This window comes from Cupressus sempervirens, chromosome 1 (genome assembly GCF_028749045.1).
Source record: "Cupressus sempervirens isolate cs-2001-9-10 chromosome 1, ASM2874904v1, whole genome shotgun sequence".
Lineage (NCBI taxonomy): Eukaryota > Viridiplantae > Streptophyta > Pinopsida > Cupressales > Cupressaceae > Cupressus > Cupressus sempervirens.
The window spans coordinates 607,472,611-607,494,360 of NC_143118.1; the positions used below are offsets into that span (position 1 = coordinate 607,472,611).

Sequence of the window (21,750 nt, forward strand, 5' to 3'; positions counted from 1 at the left end):
GTGTTGGATTGTTCACCCACCAATAGGGAACGTGAGCTGGGTTTAGACCATCGTGAGACAGGTTAGGTTTACCCTACTGATGATCTGCACCATGATAGTAATTCAACTTAGTATGAGAGGAACCATTGACTCACACATTTGGTCATCGCACTTGGTTCATCAAGTCGACTCTCACCATGTACCAAGTACTCTCACCAAGTCGACTCTTTGAGTCCGTTCATCAAGTTGCCCCACCAAGTACTCTAACCAAGTTGATTCTTCAAGTGCGTTCATCAAGTTGCCCCACCAAGTACTCTCACCAAGTCGACTCTTTAAGTCCTTTCATCGAGTCACCCCAACAAGTACTCTCACCAAGTCAACTCTTTAGGTCCGTTCATAGAGTCACCCAACCAAGTCAACCCTTCAAGTGTGTTCATCAAGTCACCCCACCAAGTTGACTATTTAAGTTCATTCATCAAGTCACCCCACCAGGTCAGCCCACAAATTACTGTCACCAAGTCGACCCTTTAAGTTCGGTCATCAACTCACCCCGCCAGGTCGACCCACCAAGTACTCTCACAAAGTTGACTCTTTGGGTTCGTTCATCAATTCACCCCGCTAGCTCGGCCCACCAAGTTCTCTCACTAGGTCAACTCTTTAAGTTCTTTCATCAAGTCACCCCGCCAGTTCGACCCACCAAGTACTCTCACAAAGTCGACTCTCTAAGTTCATTCATCAAGTCACCCTGCCAAGTCAGCCCACCAAGTACTCTCACCAAGTCACCCCGCTAGTTCCACCCACCAAGTTGACTCTTTAAGTTCATTCATCAAGTCACCCGGCCAAGTCAGCCCACCAATTCGACTCTTTAAGTCCATTCATCAAGTCACGTGACCAGGTCAGCCCACCGAGCACTCTCACCGAGTCGACTCTTTAAGTTTTTTCATCAAGTCACCCGGCCAGGTCGGCCCACCAAGTCACCAAGTACTCTCACCAAGTCGACTCTCTAAGTTCGTTCATCAAGTCACCCCGCCAGTTCGGCCCACCAAGTCGAATCTTTAAGTCCATTCATCAAGTCACCCCACCAAGTACTCTAACCAAGTCGATTCTTCAAGTGCGTTCATCAAGTCACCCAACCAAGTACTCTCACCAAGTCGACTCTTTAACTATATTCATCAAGTCACCCCACCAAGCACTCTCACCACGTCAACTCTTTAGGTCCGTTCATAAATTCACCCCACCAAGTCGACCCTTCAAGTGCATTCATCAAGTCACCCCACCAAGTACTCTCACCAATTCGACTCTTTAAGTCTTTTCATCAAGTCACCACACCAAGTACTCTCACCAAGTCAACTCTTTAGGACTGTTCATCAAGTCACCTCGCCAAGTCGACCCTTGAAGTTCGTTCATCAAGTCACCCCACCAAGTACTCCCACTAAGTTGACTCTTTAAGTCAGTTCACAAAGTCACCCAACCAGGTCGGCCCACCAAGTACTCTCACCAAGTTGACCCTCTAAGTCTTTTCATCAGGTCACCCCACTGAGTACTCTCACCAAGACAACTCTTTAGGTCCGTTCATCAAGTCACCCTGCAAAGTTGACCCTTTAAGTTCGTTCATCAGGTCACCCCACCAAGTCGACTCTTTAAGTCCTTTCATAAAGTCACCCCACCAAGCCGACTCTTTAAGTCTGTTCATCAAGTCACCAGAACAACTACTCTCACCAAGTTGACTCTATAAGTTCGTTCATCAAGTCGGCCCACCAAGTACTCCCACCAAGTCGACTCTTTAAGTCTGTTCATCAGTTCACCCTGCCAAGTACTCTCACCAAGTTAACTCTTTAGGTCCGCTCATCAAGTCACCCTGCCAAGTCGACCCTTCAAGTCTGTTCATCAAGTTGCCCCGCCAAGTACTCTCACCAAGTCGACTCTTTAAGTCCTTTCATCAAGTCGCCCCACCAAGTCAACTCTTCAAGTCCATTCATCAAGTCACCAAAACAAGTACTCTAACCAAGTCGACTCTTTAAGTCCGTCCATAAAGTCACCCCACCAGGTCTACCCACCAAGTACTCCCACCAAGCCGACTCTTTAAGTTCGTTCATCAGTTCACCCCGCCAAGTACTCTCACCAAGTTGACTCTTTAAGTCTACTCATCAAGTCAAGCCACCAGGTACTCTCACCAAGTCGACTCTTTGAGTCCGTTCATCAAGTCGCCCCACCAAGTACTCTAACCAAGTCGATTCTTCAAGTGCATTCATCAAGTCGCCCCACCAAGTACTCTCACCAAGTCGACTCTTTAAGTCCTTTCATCGAGTCACCCCACCAAGTACTCTCACCAAGTCAACTCTTTAGGTCTGTTCATAGAGTCACCCTACCAAGTCGGCCCTTCAAGTGTGTTCATCAAGTCACCCCACCAAGTCGACTCTTTAAGTTCATTCATCAAGTCACCCTGCCAGGTCAGCCCACAAATTACTCTCACCAAGTCGACTCTTTAAGTTCGTTCATCAAGTCGCCCCGCCAGGTCGGCCCACCAAGTGGACTCTTTAAGTTCATTCATGAAGTCACTCTACCAAGTCGGCCCACCAGGTTGAATCTTTAAGTTCGTTCATCAAGTCACCCCGCCAGGTCAACCCACCAACTACTCTCACTAAGTCGACTCTTTAAGTTTGCTCACCAAGTCACCCCGCCAAGTCGGCCCACCAAGTACTCTCACCAAGTTGACTCTTTAGGTTTGTTCATCAGGTCACCCCACTGAGTACTCTCACCAAGTCAACTCTTTAAGTTCGTTCATCAAATCGGCCTGCCAGGTCGGCCCACCAAGTACTCTCACCAAATCGACCCTTTAATTTCGGTCATCAACTCACCCCGCCAGGTCGGCCCACCAAGTACTCTCACAAAGTTGACTCTTTAGGTTTGTTCATCAATTCACCCTGCCAGCTCAGTCCACCATGTTCTCTCACCAGGTCGACTCTTTAAGTTCATTCATCAAGTCACCCCGCCAGTTCGACCCACCAAGTACTCTCACAAAGTCGACTCTCTAAGTTTGTTCATCAAGTCACCCTGCCAGGTCAGCCCACCAAGCACTCTCACCAAGTCACCCTGCTAGTTTGACCCACCAAGTTGACTCTTTAAGTTTTTTCATCAAGTCACCCGGCCAAGTCGGCCCACCAAGTCAACTCTTTAAGTCTGTTCATCAAGTCACATGACCAGGTCAGCCCACCGAGCACTCTCACCGAGTCGACTCTTTAGGTTTGTTCATCAAGTCACTCGGCCAGGTCAGCCCACCAAGTCACCAAGTACTCTAACCAAGTCGACTCTCTAAGTTCGTTCATCAAGTCACACCGCCAGGTTGGCCCACCAAGTCAAATCTTTAAGTCCGTTCATCAAGTCACCCCACCAAGTACTCTAACCAAGTCGATTCTTCAAGTGCATTCATCAAGTCACCCGACCAAGTACTCTCACCAAGTCGACTCTTTAACTATGTTCATCAAGTCACCCCACCAAGCACTCTCACCACGTCAACTCTTTAGGTCTATTCATAAAGTCACCCCACCAAGTCGACCCTTCAAGTGTGTTCATCAAGTCACCCCACCAAGTACTCTCACCAATTTGACTCTTTAAGTCTTTTCATCAAGTCACCACACCAAGTACTCTCACCAAGTAAACTCTTTAGGACCATTTATCAAGTCACCTCGCCAAGTCGACCCTTGAAGTCTATTCATCAAGTCACCCAACCAAGTACTCCCACCAAGTTGACTCTTTAAGTCAGTTCACGAAGTCACCCAACCAGGTTGGCCTACCAAGTACTCTCACCAAGTTGACTCTCTAAGTCTGTTCATTAGGTCACCCCACCGAGTACTCTCGCCAAGTCAACTCTTTAGGTCTGTTCATCAAGTCACCTCACAAAGTCGACCCTTTAAGTTCATTCATCAAGTCACCCCACCAAGTCGACTCTTTAAGTCCTTTCATCAAGTCACCCCGCCAAGCTGACTCTTTAAGTCCGTTCATCAAGTCACCATAACAACTACTCTAACCAAGTCAACTCTATAAATCCGTTCATCAAGTTGGCCCACCAAGTACTCCCACCAAGTCGACTCTTTAAGTCCGTTCATCAATTCACCCCGCCAAGTACTCTCACCAAGTCAACTCTTTAGGTCCGTTCATCAAGTCACCCCACCAAGTCGACCCTTCAAGTCCGTTCATCAAGTCGCCCCGCCAAGTACTCTCACCAAGTCAACCCTTTAAGTCCTTTCATCAAGTTGCCCCAGCAAGTCGACTCTTCAAGTCTGTTCATCAAGTCATGAGAACAAGTACTCTAACCAAGTCGACTCTTTAAGTCCGTCCATAAAGTCACCCCACCAGGTCGGCCCACCAAGTACTCCCACCAAGCTGACTCTTTAAGTTTGTTCATCAGTTCACCTCGCCAAGTACTCTCACCAAGTTGACTCTTTAAGTCTGCTCATCAAGTCGAGCCACCAAGTACTCTCACCAAGTCGACTCTTTGAGTCCGTTCATCAAGTCGCCCCACCAAGTACTCTAACCAAGTCAATTCTTACAATGCGTTCATCAAGTCGCCCCATCAAGTACTCTCTCCAAGTCAACTCTTTAAGTCCTTTCATCGAGTCACCCCACCAAGTACTCTCACCAAGTCAACTCTTTAGGTCCATTCATAGAGTCACCCCACCAAGTCGACCCTTCAAGTGCGTTCATCAAGTCACCCCACCAAGTCGACTCTTTAAGTTCATTCATCAAGTCACCCCACCAGGTCAGCCCACAAATTACTCTCACCAAGTCAACTCTTTAAGTTCGTTCATCAAGTAACCCCGCTAGGTCGGCCAACCAAGTGGACTCTTTAAGTTCGTTCATGAAGTCACTCTGCCAAGTCGGCCCACCAGGTCGACTCTTTAAGTTCGTTCATCAAGTCACCCCGCCAGGTCAGCCCACCAACTACTCTCACCAAGTTGACTCTTTAAGTTTGCTCACCAAGTCACCCCGCCAGGTCAGCCCACCAAGTACTCTCACCAGGTTGACTCTTTAGGTTTGTTCATCAGGTCACCCCACCGAGTACTCTCACCAAGTCAACTCTTTAAGTTCGTTCATCAACTCACCCCGCCAGGTCGGCCCACCAAGTACTCTAACCAAGTCGACCCTTTAAGTTCGGTCATTAACTCACCCCGCCAGTTCGGCCAACCAAGTACTCTCACAAAGTCGACTTTTTAGGTTCGTTCATCAATTCACCCCGCCAGCTCGGCCCACCAAGTTCTCTCACCAGGTCGACTCTTTAAGTTCGTTCATCAAGTCACCCTGCCAGTTCGACCCACCAAGTACTCTCACAAAGTCGACTCTCTAAGTTCGTTCATCAAGTCACCCTGCTAGGTCAGCCCACCAAGTACTCTCACCAAGTCACCTCGCTAGTTCGACCCACCAAGTCGACTCTTTAAGTTCGTTCATCAAGTCACCTAGCCAAGTCGACCCACCAAGTTGACTCTTTAAGTCCGTTCATCAAGTCACGTGACGAGGTCAGCCCATCGAGCACTCTCACCAAATTGACTCTTTAAGTTTATTCATGAAGTCACCCGGCCAGGTCAGCCCACCAAGTCACCAAGTACTCTCACCAAATCGACTCTCTAATTTCGTTCATCAAGTCACCCCGCCAGGTCGGCCCACTAAATTGAATCTTTAAGTCCGTTCATCAAGTCACCGTCTCGATCTGGCCAAGTCGTTCCGGCCGAGCCATGCTGGCCGAGGCAATCTGGGCGAGCCATTCTGGCCGAGCCATGCTGGCTGAGCCGATCTGGGCGAGCCATTATGGCTGACCCGATCTGGGCCAGCCGTTATGGGTGAGCCGATCTGGGTGAGCCGTTCTAGCTGACTCGATCTGGGTGAGCCATTCTGGGCGAGCAGATCTGGGTGAGCCGTTCTGGCCGAGCCATGCTGGCCGAGCCGATCTGGCCGGGCCATGCTGGGCGAGCCGATCTGGGCGAGCCATTCTGGCTGAGCCATGCTGACCGAGCTGATCTGGGTGAGCTGATCTGGGCAAGCCATTCTGGCCAAGCCATGCTGGCTGAGCCAATCTGGGTGAGCCGTTCTGGCCGAGCCATGCTGGCCGAGCTGTTCTGGCTGAGCCATGCTGGCCCAGCCGATCTGGGCGAGCCGTTCTAGCCGAGCCGATCTAGCTGAGCTCCAAAAATGATGTCGTGGATGGTTTTTTTGTCACATTTTTCATTGAATTGGATTTTTAAGGGAGTTGTCTATGCTATCGCAAATTTCTAATGCAGAGCCAGCCTCGCACTAATAGCTTATATAGGAGAGGTTGTTGCCGCGAGCCTCTCCCATGCCCCTTTCATTGATTCAACATTGGTGTCTAGGTGGATTGAATTGTTGGGTTTTCAAATGGTGTATGGTGATGTTGAATCAATGAAAGGGGCATGAAGCGATCTTAGTGCTTTTCCTCGGCTCTCCTTTAGATCATGTTTTCTGATGACTCAATTTTGGAAAAAGTGAGGCAGCGGTTGCCGATCCATGGCATGTCTTTTTGGTGATTTTAAAACTTGATCTAAATGTGAGCCCTTGTCTAGCACTCCGGCATTGCTTGGTATAATGGAAATTTGCTATGGGTGCTCAGCGCTCGAGCAATTTGTCATGGTGTACTTATCGCGGCTACATGGGAGCTTTAATATCGAAAGCTCTCGGCAAAAAATGGTGGTCGAGCCATGCTGGCCGACCCGATCTGGCTTAGCCGTTTTCGTCGACCTGGTCTGGCTTAGCCATTTTTGTCGACCCAATCTGGCTCTTCTTTCTCACTCCATCGGCACAAATTCAGGAGTTGTTCGATAGCGGTTGTCATTTCAATGTGTCATTACGATGATCTGGAGAGTGATGCTAAGTGCGGGAGCTTGCGTCTAGCATTTGGGGATGTTTGTGCAAGCGAGTAGGGGAGATTCTCTTATCGAAATCTCTCTGTGGCCTTTGAATATAGACCCAGTGTCGATGATATCGATGGATACGAGCCTTGGATTCTAAATTTGTTCAGCTAACATTGGTTTTTGTGAGAGAAGGGTACAAAAGCACTTCTCGATGGCTAAGAGGGAGCTCCCTAAGATCGCCTCTGTGCCAACTCGATCGGCACAACATTGGGAATGGTTCGATAGTGGTTGTCATTCCAATGTGTCATTGGGATGTCTTGGAACGCAACCTTTCAAGGGCGAGCTCGCATCTAGCACTTGGATTGTGTGTCATCACAAGTCAATGGGGAGATCTCTTTGTGAAAGGCAGCATGGCGATTGCAAGAGAAAATTGACTTAGTAGTTGGAGCATTGGCCTTGGGCCATTGTGACGGCCTTGCAATTTATCTATAATTGCAACCTATGTTTGCACAGTAGCAGAGTTTGCATGTAAGATTTTCCTTTGTTCTTGACGGTTCCAAGTACTCTCACCAAGTCACCAAGTCACCATGCTGGCCGACCTGATCTGGCTGAGCCGATCTGGGCAAGCCATGTTGGCCGAGCCAAGCTGGCTGAGCTGATCTGGGTGAGCCATGCTGGCCGAGCTGATCTGGGCAAGCCATTCTGGCTGACCCGATCTGGCTGAGCTCCAAAAACGGTATCGTGGATGGCTGTTTGGTCAAATTTTTCATTGAATTGGATTTTTAAGGGAGTTGCCTGTGCTATCGTAGATTTCTAAAGCAGAGCGAGCCTCACACTAAAAGCTTATATAGGAGAGGTTGTTGCCGCAAGCCTCTCCCATGCCCTTTTCATTGATTCAACATTGGTGTCTAGGCGGATCGGATTGTTGGGTTTTCAAACGGTGTATGCTAATGTTGAATGAATGAAAGGGGCATGAAGCGATCTCAGTGCTTTTCCTCGGCTCTCCTTTAGATCACGTTTTCTGATGACTCAATTTTTGAAAAGGTGAGGCAACGGTTGCCGATCCATGGCATGTGTTTTTGGTGATTTTAAAACTTGATCTAAATGCGAGCCCTTGTCTAGCACTCTGGCGTTGCTTGGTATAATGGCAATTTGCTATGGGTGCTCGGTGCTCTAGCAATTTTGTCATGGTGTACTTATCGCGGCTACATGGGAGCTTTAATATCGAAAGCTCTTGGCAAAAAATGGTGGCCGAGCCATGCTAGCCAACCCGATCTGGCATAGCCATTTTCATCAACCTGATCTGGCTTAGCCATTTTTGTTGACCCGATCTGGCTCTTCTTTCTCACTCCATCGGCACAAATTTGAGAGTTGTTCGACAGTGGTTGTCATCCCAATGTGTCATTGCGGTGATCTAGAGAGCGATGCTAAGGGCAAGAGCTTGCGTCTAGCATTTGGGGATGTTTGTGCAAGTGAGCAGGGGAGCTTCTCTTATCAAAACCTCTCTGTGGCCTTTGAATATAGACCCAGTGCTGACGATATCAATGGATACGAGCCTTGGATTATAAAATTGTTTAGCTAACATTGGTTTTTGTGAGAGATGGGTACAAAAGCACTTCCTGATCGATACGCAAGAGTTCCCTAAGATCGCCTCTCTGCCAACTCGATCGGCACAACATTGGGAATGGTTCGACAGTGGTTGTCATTCCAATGTGTCATCGAGATGTCTTGGAACACGGCCTTTCAAGGGTGAGCTCACATCTAGCACTTGGATTGTGCGACGTCACAAGTGAATGGGGAGATCTCTCTATGAATGGTGGCATGGCGGTTGCAAGAGAAAATTGACTTAGTAGTCGGAGCATTGGCCTCGGGCCATTGTGACGGCCTTGCAATTTCTCTATAATTGCAACCTATGTTTGCGTAGTAGCAGAGTTTGCATGTTAGATTGGCCTTTGTTCTTGACAGTTCAAAGTACTCTCACCAAGTCAGCAAGTCACCATGCTGGCCGAGCCGATCTGGGTGAGCCATGCTGGCCGAGCCGATCTGGGCGAGCCATTCTGACCAAGCCGATCTGGGCGAGCTCCAAAAATGGTGTCGTGGATGGCTATTTGGTCACATTTTTCATTGAATTGGATTTTTAAGGGAGTTGTCCGCGCTATCATAGATTTCTAATGCAGAGTGAGCCTCGCACTGATAGCTTATATAGGAGAGGTTGTTGCCGCAAGCCTCTCCCATGCCCTTTTCTTTGATTCAACATTGGTGTCTAGGCGGATCGGATTGTTGGGTTTTCAAATGGTGTATGCTGATGTTGAATGAATGAAAGGGGCATGAAGCGATCTCAGTGCTTTTCCTTGGCTCTCCTTTAGATCATGTTTTCCGATGACTCAATTTTGGAAAAGGTGAGGCAGCGGTTGCCAATCCATGGCATGTCTTTTTGGTGATTTTAAAACTTGATGTAAACGTGAGCCCTTGTCTAGCACTCCGGCATTGCTTGGTATAATGGCAATTTTCTATGGGTGCTCCGTGCTCTAGCAATTTTGTCATGGTGTACTTATCGTGGCTACATGGGAGCTTTAATATTGAAATCTCTCGATGAAAAATGGTGGCCGAGTCATGCTGGCCGACCCGATCTAGCTTAGCCATTTTCGTCGACCCGATCTGGCTCTTCTTTCTCACTCCATCGGCACAAATTTAGGAGTTGTTCGACAGCGGTTGTCATTCCAATGTTTCATTGCGGTGATCTGGAGAGCGATGCTAAGGGCGGGAGCTTGCGTCTAGCATTTGGGGATGTTTGTGCAAGCGAGCAAGGGAGCTTCTCTTATCAAAACCTCTCCATGGCCTTTGAATATTGACCCAGTGCTGACGATATCGATGGATACGAGCCTTGGATTCTAAAATTGTTTAGCTAACATTGGTTTTTGTGAGAGATGGGCACGAAAGCACTTCCCGATCGATACACGAGAGCTCCCTAAGATTGCCTCTGTGCCAACTCGATTGGCACAACATTGGGAATGGTTCGATAGCAGTTGTCGTTCCAATGTGTCATCGGGATGTCTTGGAACGCGGCCTTCCAAGGGCGAGATCGCGTCTAGCACTTGGATTGTGCATCATCACAAGTGAATGGGGAGATCTCTCTATGAATGGCGGGATGGTGATTGCAAGAGAAAATTGATTTAGTATTCAGAGCATTGGCCTCGGGCCATTGTGACGGCGTTGCAATTTCTCTATAATTGCAACCTATGTTTCCGCAGTAGCAGAGTTTGCATGTAAGATTGGTGTTTGTTCTTGACAGTTCCAAGAGATGACCTCCGAAACTTTTGGATTGGGCCCCTTCAAGGTGAAATTCATCTAGTTGATCGGATGAGCTCGATGACCATTTCACTCCCTTGGCTCCATGAATTCAAATCCCATCCAGCTGCCATGAAGCCATCTTGATTTTTCTATGCGAGGGCTCTCTCCCCAGAGTCGTTCTCTTTGCAACAACTTCTTTGGATAAAAAATTTCAGAATGGTTCGGCAGCGGTTGTCGTTCCAATGGTGCCGTTGTGGTGGTTACCTAGGCAGTGATCTGAAGGGCGATCTGTCATCTAGTAGTTGGGCTGCGCATCACGAGTGACAAGGGAGCCTTTGTAATCAGAAGCTCCCCGTGACCATTCGATGAGAAGAGCCATTACTTGTGTGAGCAAGGACGAATGCAGCCTTGAATTCCAAATGAAATCAACGACATCGGATCTATATATAAGAGTGGAATGAAGCAGCAGCCCGTTTGCTATGCGCGGCTCCCCAAAGTTGCTCATCTTTCTCACTCCATCGGCACAAATTCGAGAGTTGTTCGACAGTGGTTGTCATTCCAATGTGTCATTGCAGCAATCTGGAGAGCGATGCTAAGGGCAAGAGATTGTGTCTAGCATTTGGGATGTTTGTGTGAGTGAGCAGGGGAGCTTCTCTTATCGGAACCTCTCCGTGGCCTTTGAATATATAGACCCAATGCCGACAATATCGATGGATACGAGCCTTGGATTCTAAATTTGTTCACAGCTAAGATTGGTTTTTATGAGAGATGGGTATGAAAGCACATCCAGATTGCTACGTGGGAGCTCCCTAAGGTCGCCTCTATGCCAACTCGATCGGCACAACATTGGGAATGGTTCGCCAGCAGTTGTCGTTCCAATGTGTCATCGAGGGATGTCTTGGAAAGTGGCCTTTCAAGGGAAAGCTCGTGTCTATCACTTGGATTGTACGTCGCATCGCAAGTGAATGGGGAGATCTCTCTGTGAACTACGGCATGGTGATTGCAAGAGAAAATTGACTTAGTCGGAGCATTAGCCTCGAGCCACTGTGATGGCCTGACAATTTCTCTTTAATTGCAACCTATGTTTGCGCAGTAGCAGAGTTTGCAAGTAAGATGGTCCTTGTTATTGAGAGTTCCAGGAGATGACCTCCAAAACTTTTGGATTGGGCCCCTTCAAGGTGAAATTCATCCAGTTGATTGGATGAGCTCGATGACCATTTCAGTCCCTTGGCTCCATGAATTCACATCTCCTAACCGATGACAATCTTTTGCTCCTTAGACGACCTCATAATAAATTGGGTCATGGATGGCTGTTTGGTCAGAATTTTCAACGATTTGGATTTTTATGGTGGATGTCAGTGTGTTCGCTAATTTCTAATGCAGAGCGAGCCTCGCACTAATAGCTTATATAGGAGAGGTTGTTTCCACGAACCTCTCCCGTGCCCCTCTCATTGATTCAACGGCGATGTCAAGGCGGATGGAAATGTTGGATTTTGAAACGGTGGACGCCGACGTTGAATCAATTGGAGGGGCATGAAGCCCACCCTCGAGGTGCTATTCCTCGACACTCCTTTAGATCATGTTTTCTTGTCACTCAGCTGGTGCAATTTTGGAAAGCAGTTGGGCTGCGCGTCACGAGTGACAAGGGAGCCTTTGTGATCGGAAGCTCCCTGTGGCCATTCAATGAGAAGAGCCATTGCTTGTGTGAGCAAGGATGACTGTAGCCTCGAATTCCAAATGAAATCAACGACATCGGATCTATATATAAGAGCGGAATGAAGCAGCAGCCTGTTTGCTATGCATGGCTTCCCAAAGTTGCTATTCTTTCTCACTCCATCAGCACAAATTTGGGAGTTGTTCGACAGCGGTCATCATTCCAATGGTGTCATTGCGGTGAAATTTGTTACAGCTAAGATTGGTTTTTGTGAGAGATGGGTATGAAAGCACATCCCGATTGCTACGCGGGAGCTCCCTAAGGTCGCCTCTGTGCCAACTCAATCAGCACAACATTGGGAATGGTTTGATAGCGGTTGTCATTCCAATGTGTCATGGAGGGATGTCTTGGAAAGTGGTCTCTCTTTCAAGGGCGAGCTAGTGTCTAGCACTTGGGTTGTGCGTCGCGTCACAAGTGAATGGGGGATGTCTTGGAAAGTGGTCTTTCTTTCAAGGGCGAGCTTGTGTCTAGCACTTGGATTGTGCGTCGCATCACAAGTGAATGGGGAGATCCCTCTATGAATGGCGGCATGGTGATTGCAAGAGAAAATTGAGTTAGTCAGAGCATTGGCCTCGGGCCATTGTGACGGCCTCGCAATTTCTCTTTAATTGCAACCTATGTTTGCATAGTAGTAGAGTTTGCATGTAAGATGGGCCTTGTTCTCGAGAGTTCCAGGAGATGACCTCTGGAACTTTTTGGATTGGGTCCCTTCAAGGTGAAATTCATCTAGTTGATCGGATGAGCTCGATGACCATTTCAGTCCCTTGTCTCCATGAACTCCCATCTCCTAACCGATGACAATCTTTTGCTCCTCTGCCGACCTCATAAAAAATTGGGTTGTGAAATGGTTGTTTGCTAGGAATTTTAAAGGATTTGGATTTTTGAGGCAGTTGTCGGTGCGTTCACTAATATCTTATGTAAGGGGCTGGTGATTCGCTATATGAGACCTTGAGGCTAGATGGGCCTGTGCTGCAAAGCTGGGTGGACACAGGTGTGGCATAGGCAGATGTGGGTCTAGCTGAGGTGTAAATGGGACTATATCGTGTGTTGGGCAGACATGGTTGTTGTGTACGATCTTGTCCTAGACATGATCTGAGGAGTATGCTTGGGGCTGTGTTGCGAGTGGTTCCCCTCCAACATAGTTGCGGTGTAGGCACGGTGTGCAACCAAGCTGAGGTGTGATCTTGGGACTGTGCTATGAGATGTTCCCTCTAGCATAGTTGTGGTGTAGGCGAGGCATGGAGCCGAGCTAAGGAGTATCCATGGAGGGTAAGTGCCGTTGTGCATGAAGGATGGCTTTGAGAGTCCATCTCCCTCGAGAGGGTCGAAGCAGAGTAGTCCCTCCCTCTGGTCTCCAGAAGATAGAGGTGACGTGAAGTCTTTAGGAGCAATGAAGTGTTGCTCTGCCATTACGCAATGTGGTGAGGTTTGGTGTTATGACAAAGGTCCTTGTCTCAGTGTAGCAAAGAAGCTGGATCAATGTTGATAGCCTTTGGGGTTGTCCAGTGTCCGAAAGCTAGGGAAGCAGTTTTCCTAGTCCTGCGGTAGGAGGCAATATGGTTTGTCCGAGTAGGAGCATTGTGGGCTTGAGGTTAGCTGTGTGGGAATGGTGTCATTATGCTGGATGGCTAAGTGGTGCGGTATCAGTCAGGTGTGGCCTTGGGTGCACATCCTGGGTGCTTGGTTGCATGGGTTTGCATTGAGGTAGGATCTCAGAGACTGTGGTGGTCAAGTATGGCAAGCGGTATGTAGTGTCTCAGAATGATGCTAAGGAGATGCTGAGTCAAGTGGGCAGATCGATGTTAGGTATCCGAAGAGGTAGTCATTGGGCATGGCTCAAGGAGGTGAGTCATGATGGAAGGCTAGGAACTAAGGCTTGTGGTGCATGAGCGAAACAAGTGAAGTAGATGGGTGAAGTGGTTCAGAGGTGAAGCTATGGAGTGTTCACCGAGTTGGTTCAAGCTGCCAGCGTCCCATAGGGTGGGTGGATCATGGAGCTAGGGTGTGGAACTCAAGTAGGTTGTGCAACACAAAGGGATTCGTGGATTGAGCATGAGATGGCGTGGATGCATGGAGGGTTGGTTTGAGTGCACCGGGTGTACGAGGACTTGAGGGTCACCAACAAGGGCATGTAGACATAGACTGGGGTGTCGAAGTAGTTGGGGCTCATGGTGGGGATCCAGAGTTGGCTAAGGTTGATGGTTGTTCTATGGGGAGCAAGGGTTGGGCTTCCGTGGGCTCTGTGGGGAGCTAGGGAGACCAACAAGTGATGGAGTGCTGTGGAGGCATGTTCATGTTAAGGATTGGACTGGAGGACTCTAGGAAGTTCAGAGAGGTGCCATAAGGATGCCGAGTATACCGTAGAGGTGTGCATATGAGCCAGGAAGTTCAGAGAGATACCGTGGAGGTGTCGAGTATGCACAGGGTGTATGTGCATTGAGCTATAAGGTTCAAAGAGATGTCAAGATGGTGTTGAGTATGCTTTGGAAGCATATGCATGAGCTAGGGAGTGTACTCTTGGGGGTCCAAGTCAGCCAGTGTGGATGTAGTGTTCAGCAAGAGAATCTAGGAGGTTCTTGATGTAAGGTTGTAGTGGTGCAGTGTTGGGCTTAGGGAGTCAATTGAGTTGAACATGAGGAGCTCTGGGAGCTCGGTGCATTCCCAAGAGTGGAAAGATGATCATAGAGGATCATGATGTGGTCAAGAGACTCGTGGGAGTTGAGATCACCTATGTGGCCGATGTCGGAGTAAGGTGGGCTTATGGGAGTCGCCGAGGCGAAGATATCAAAAGGGCTAAGTAGGGGTTCAGCATTGAGGTTGAACAGGGGTAGAGCCAGAGGCTCGAGGATGCATGCGTGGAGCATCGAAGGAAAAGAACTCGGAGTAAGGATGGTTCGGCATGTGCTTCTATTTTGCGGGAGTGTATGTTTAGGCAGTCAGATGCGTGGGCATTTGATGAAGACAGGGAGGCGTAGTCTGGGTGAACGAAAATGGTCGCATCTTATGGTGGATCAGAAGTAGGGATCGCCAGTGCCGCACGTGGTTTGGAGATTCTCAAGGAGAAGGCTTAACCTGGGCATAAGCATAAAATCCAGCCCCGTGATAGTTGGTATCAAAGCTGATCGCTCTAAGCATGGTTAGATTCTGTGCATGAATCTTGGAGTGATCTTGCTTTTGTTACCCCAATTCTTGGTGAGGAGATGATATTGTGCATGATCTGGTCAGAGTGTTGCTTCAGGTTGTTATTGCTCATGTGGGAGTAGGCAGCGAAGCGTGGATCTTTGGCAGATTGGCTTGGGTTTTCATTGACTCTTGGAATTGGCATCAAGGTATAGAGATGGTCAAACTGATATGCAGCTTGTGGAGAGTTAATATCGACATTGTTTAAACTGGGTTCAGTAGTGGAACTTGGCGTGGGTCAAGATGTGGCCAGGGGTCACAAGGCCATAATGCAGGAAGATGGACGTAGTGCAACATGGTGTTGTGAGTTCATTGGATTGCAACTTATGTGAAGATGGCAGTGTCAGGGACATTTTAAGACCAGTTTAACAACGGTTTGGGCTGTAAAGGCGCAGTGAGGTGTAGGAGTTGGAGAGGCAATTTTGAGGAGTATGGAAATTGGGCTGTAGGTTGGCTTGTTTGGTCAGTCTCAGTGTGGTGTAGGATGGTGTGTGGACACTATCCGAGGTGAAATCGAGCTGCTACATGGTGTAGATCAGTGTGGGCTGCAAGGAAGCAGTGCGGTGTAGGGTCTCTTTATTGTAGATTCGAGGTGAAATGTGGGCTTGCACAAGGTAAGTCCGTTGATAATAATAATTTGGGGCCATTTAAGATGGTGAGGTGTAGGATTTCATGCGGTGGAAATTCGAGGAGCAAGACTGACGGTGTGACAGGAAGGCTTGGAAGTCGTGGTGGCAGTCTAGGCGGCAATGTCATGGGTTAGTGGTGTTGGGCGATGTGGAATCGTGAGGTGTAGGTTGATGTGCAGGGCATCTTCCAAGGAGAAAATGGAGTGGGCTGCAAGAGCAGTGTGGTGTAGAACTTGCCAAGGGTGGGTTCGAGGAGTAGAAACAAGTACTGAGAAGTCACTAAGTTCTGGAAGTGTATTGGTGAGTGTATTGGTGGTTGGATGTGAATGATTTCTGAGTTGATGTGTTGGGGACGAGTGGATGAAAGGCATGCTGAGGGTTGGCCAGCAGTCAGTCAGAATGGCACAGTTGAAGACCGGTTATAAAGCCAATGTTGAAGGTGATGACTTAGGAAAGTGGATTTGGGAGCTGCCAAGGGCAGTTTGGCATAGGATTGTGGCTTGAAGAAATTTGGGTTATGATCTGAGGAAGGTTGCGTAAGTACTAGGTGTTGCACAAAGGTTCTGGAAGTGCATCGGTGGACAAGTGTTGGTGGCCAAGTTGATTTACAGTGTGTGTAGACGAGTTGGGTGCAGGGCACGCCAGAAGGTTCTTCAGTAGGCAATCAGCATGGCGCACTAGTAGTCAGAAGCCAAAGTTGACTGTGTGAAGCTTGGGAAAGCAGTGTGGCTTGTGCATTGGGATGATGGCAAGCTTGGATGTCAGTGGATGACAGCGGAGGCTGAGTGGAGATGAAGCAGTAGTGCAGAGTTTTGGGGGTGTCATCAGAGGGATGGCCGGCTCAGTGAAGTGAGACATGGATATGGTTTCATGCAAGTGGGGTCAGTGTCGGGGATGCTGACAAGCACCAAGTATGTTGTGGAAATAGAAGGTGTGCACCGAAGGTATGAGGCAATGACAATAGCCAGTTTTTGAGATACAAAACATTTGTAGATCCAATGTGACAGGGTGACAGTAGTGTCGGTGTCGAGGACGTCGCCTATTTTTAAGTGGGGGAGGATGTAAGGGGCTGGTGATTTGCGATATGAGACCTTGAGGCCGGATGGGCCTGTGCTGCAAAGCTAGGTGCACACAGGTGTGGCATAAGCAGACGTGGGTCTAGCCGAGGTGTAAACAGGACTATGTCATGTGCTAGGAAGACATGGTTGTGGTGTAGGATCTTGTCCTAGACATGATCTGAGGAGTATGCTTGGGGCTGTGTTGCGAGTGGTTCCCCTCCAATATAGTTGTGGTGTAGGCACGGTGTGCAACCAAGCCGAGGTGTGATCTTGGGACTGTGCTATGAGATGTTCCCTCTAGCATAGTTGTGGTGTAGGCAAGGCGTGGAGCCGAGCTGAGGAGTATCTGCAGAGGGTAAGTGTCGATGTGCATGAAGGATAGCTTGGAGAGTCCATCTCCCTCGAGAGGGTCAAAGTAGAGTAGTCCCTCCCTCTGTTCTCTGGGAGACAGAGGTGACGCGAAGTCTTTAGGAGCAATGAAGTGTTGCTCCACCATTACGCAATGTGGTGAGGTTTGGTGTTATAAAAAAGGTCCTTGTCTTAGTGTAGCAAAGAAGTTGGATCAATGTTGACAGCCTTTGGGGTTGTCCGGTGTTCGAAAGCTAGGGAAGCAGTTTTCCTAGTCCTGCGGTAGGAGGCAATATGGTTTGTCTGAGTAGGAGCATTGTGGGCTTGAGGTTAGCTGTGTGGGAATGGTGTCATTATGCTGGATGGCTAAGTGGTGCGGTATCGGTTGGGTGTGGCCTTGGGTACACATCCTGGGTGCTTGGTTGCATGGGTTTGCATTGAGGTAGGATCTCAGAGACCGTGGTGGTCAAGTATGGCAAGCGGGATGTAGTGTCTCGGAATGATGCTAAGGAGATGCCAAGTCAAGTGGGCATAACGTTGTTAGGTATCCGAAGAGGTAGTCATTGGGCATGGCTCAAGGAGGTGAGTCATGATGGAAGGCTAGGAACTAAGGCTTGTGGTGCATGAGCAAAATGAGTGAAGCAAATGGGTGAAGTGGTTCAGAGGTGAAGCTATGGAGTGTTCAACGAGTTGGTTCAACCTACCAGCATCCCACAAGGTGGGTGGATCATGGAGCTAGGGTGTGGAACTCAAGTAGGTTGTGCAACGCAAAGGGATCCGTGGATTGAGCAAGAGACGGCGTGGATGCATGGAGGGTTGGTTTGAGTGCACCGGGTGTACGAGGACTTGAGGGATACCAACAAGGGCACGTAGACATAGACTGGGGTTTCGAAGCAGTTGGGGCTCATGGTGGGGATCCAGAGTTGGCTAAGGTTGACGGTTGTTCCGTGGAGAGCAAGGGTTGGGCTTCCATGGGCTCTGTGAGGAGCTAGGGAGACCAACATGTGATGGAGTGCTGTGGAGGCATGTTCATGTTAAGGATTGGACTGGAGGACTCTAGGAAGTTCAGAGAGGTGCCATAAGGATGCTGAGTATACCGTGGAGGTGTGCGTATGAGCCAGGAAGTTCAGAGAGATACCGTGGAGGTGTCGAGTATGCACAGGGTGTATGCGCATTGAGCTATAAGGTTCAGAGAAATGTCAAGATGGTGTTGAGTATGCTTTGGAAGCATATGCATGAGCTAGGGAGTGTACTCTTGGGGGTCCAAGTCAGCCAGTGTGGATGCAGTGTTCAGCAAGAGAATCTAGGAGGTTCTCGATGCAAGGTTACAGTGGTGCAGCGTTGGGCTCAGGGAGTCAAGTGAGTTGAACATGAGGAGCTCTGGGAGCTCGGTGCATTCCCAAGAGTGGCAAGATGATCATAGAGGATCATGATGTGGTCAAGAGACTCGTGGGAGTTGAGATCACCTATGTAGCCGATGTCAGAGTAAGGTGGGCTTATGGGAGTCACCGAGGTGAAGATATCAAAAGGGCTAAGTAGGGGTTCAGCGTTGAGGTTGAACAGGAGTAGAGCCAGAGGCTCGAGGATGTGTGCGTGGAGCACCGAAGGAAAAGAACTCGGAGTAAGGATGGTTAGGCATGCACTTCTATTCCGTGGGAGTGTATGTTTAGGTAGTCAGATGCATGGGCATTTGATGAAGACAAGGAGGCGTAGTCTGGGTGAACAAAAATGGTCGCATCTTATGGTGGATCAGAAGTAGGGATCGCCAGTGCCGCACGTGGTTTAGAGATTCTTAAGGAGAAGGCTTAACCTGGGCATAAGCATAAAATCCAGCCCCGTGCAAGTTGGTATCAGAGCTGATCGCTCTAAGTATGGTTAGAGTCTGTGCATGAATCTTGGAGTGATCTTGCTTTGTTTACCCCAATTCTTGGTGAGGAGATGATATTGTGCATGATCTGGTCGGAGTGTTGCTTCAAGTTGTTATTGCTCATGTGGGAGTAGGCAGCAGAGCATGGATCTTTGGCAGATTGGCTTGGGTTTTCATCAACTCTTGGAATTGGCATGAAGGTATAGAGATGGTCAAATTGATATGCAGCTTGTGGAGAGTTGATATCGACATTGTTTGAACTGGGTTCAGCAGTGGAACTTGGCATGGGTCAAGATGTGGCCAGGGGTCAAAAGGCCATAATGCAGGAAGATGGACGTAGTGCAACATGGTGTTGTGAGTTCATTGGATTGCAACTTATGTGAAGATAGTAGTGTCAGGGACATTTTAAGACCAGTTTAACAAGAGTTTGGGCTGTAAAGGCGCAGTGAGGTGTAGGAGTTGGAGAGGCAATTTTGAGGAGTATGGAAATTGGGCTGTAGGTTGGCTTGTTTGGTCAGTCTCAGTGCGGTGTAGGATGGTGTGCAAACACTATCCGAGGTGAAATCGAGCTGCTACATGGTGTAGATCAGTGTGGGCTGCAAGGAAGTAGTGCGGTGTAGGGTCTCTTTATTGTAGATCCGAGGTGAAATGTGGGCTTGCGCTTCTATTCCACGGGAGTGTATGTTTAGGCAGTCAGATGCATGGGCATTTGATGAAGATAGGGAGGCGTAGTCTGGGTGAACGAAATGGTCGCATCTTATGGTGGATCAGAAGTAGGGATCGCCAGTGCTGTGCATGGTTTGGAGATTCTCAAGGAGAAGGCTTAACCTGGGCATAAGCATAAAATCCAGCCCCATGACAGCTTATATAGGAGAGGTGGTTGCCGTGAGCCTCTCCCATTCCCCTCTCATTGATTCAACACCGGTGTCAAGGTGGATGGATATGTCAGATTTTGAAACGGTGGACACCGACGTTGAATCAATTAGAGGGGCATGAAGCCCACCCTGGATGTGCTATTCCTTGACTCTCCTTTAGATCATGTTTTATTGTCACTCAGATGGCGCAATTTCGAAAAAAGGTTTGGTAGCGGTTGCCAGCCCTCACCGCATCTACTTGGTGATTTTAAAACTCGATCTAAAATGGGACCCCTCGTCTAGCACCTCCATCTGGTGTTGCTCAGGTATTGCATAAATTTATGCCATCAGTAGGAATCCCCCAACGAATGCCTATGCTTGGACCCTCTCTTAGATCACCTTCTTCGATCACTCGACCGACACAATTACGGAAGAGACTTGGCAGTGGTTGCCATTCTACAGCGCGTCTATTCAGTGATTTCAAAGTTGATCTAATGGCGAGCCATTGTCTCTAGCCATGAGGTGGGTGCTTGGCACTCTAGCAAAATTTTTTGCATGCCTATCGTGGCTACAACGGGAGAGGTGGTTGTCGCGAGCCTCTCCCGTGCCCCCCTCATTGATTCAACGCTGCTATCAGGGCAGATGGATATGTCAGATTTTGAAACGGTGGATGCCGACATTGAATCAATTAGAGGGGCATGAAGCCCGCCCTCGAGGGTGCTATTCCTTGACTCTCCTTTAGATCATGTTTTCTTGTCACTCAGCTGGCGCAATTGGGGAAAAAGGTTTGGCAGCGGTTGCCAGCCCTCACCATGTCTACTTGGTGATTTTAAAACCTGATCTAAAATGGGAGCCCTCATCTAGCACCTCTGTCCGGTGTTTCTCAGGTATTGCATAATTTTTTGCTATCAGCGTGAATCCCCCAATGAATCCCTAGCCTTGGACTCTCTCTTAGATCACCTTCTTCGATCACTCAACCGATGCAATTACAGAAGAGGCTTGGCAGTGGTTGCCATTCCACAGCACGTCTGTTTAGCGATTTTGAAGTTGATCTAATGGTGAGCCCTTGTCTAGCCATGAGGTGGGTGCTTGTGGCTCTAGCAATTTTTTGTGTGCCTATCGTGGCTACAATGGGAGCTTTGATAACAAAAGCTCTCGGTGACCCTCCCCAATAGAAATCAGTGTTGGTGTTCGCGAAAGACACGTTATTCGGATTTTTGGAATATTGGCACCAGCATCATTTCTATTGGGAGGGCCATGAAGCCATCCCAATTTTGCTATGCGAGGGCTCTCTCCCCAGAGTCATTTCTACGCAACAACTTCTTTGGCACAAAATTTTCAGAATGGTTCAGCAGTGGTTGTCATTTCAATGGTGTCATTGTGGTGGTTTCCTGGGCAACGATCTGAAGGGTGAGCCATCGTCTAGTAGTTGGCCTAGGCATCACGAGTGACAAGGGATCCTTTGTTATCGGAAGCTCCCCGTGGCCATTCGATTAGAAGAGCCATTGCTTGTTTGAGCAAGGACGAATGTAGCCTTGGATTCCAAACGAAATCAATGATGTCGGATCTATATAAGAGTGGAATGAAGTAGCAGCATAGCCCGTTTGCTATGCGCGGCTCCCCAAAGTTGCTCTTCTTTCTCACTCCATTGCCACAATTTCGAGAGTTGTTCGACAGCGGTTGTCATTCCAATGTGTCATTGCGGTGATCTGGAGAGCAATGCTAAGGGCGGGAGCTTGTGTCTAGAATTTGGGATGTTTGTGCGAGCAAGCAAGGGAGCTTCTCTTATCGGAACCTCTCTGTGGCCTTTGAATATATAGACCCAGTGCCGACGATATCGATGGATGCAAGCCCTTGGATTCCAAATTTGTCCACAGCTAACATTGGTTTTTGTGAGAGATGGGCATGAAAGCACATCCTGATTTCTACGCGGGAGCTCCCTAAGGTCGCCTCTGTGCCAACTCAATCGG

At 48.6% G+C, this 21,750-nt stretch overlaps 1 pseudogene; it reads left to right on the plus strand.

Annotated features, from left to right (window-relative positions):
• The window catches only part of LOC149579012 (25S ribosomal RNA), a 3,084-nt pseudogene extending 2,689 nt beyond the window's left edge, over positions 1–395 (plus strand).
• The last annotated feature ends 21,355 nt before the right edge of the window (positions 396–21,750 follow it).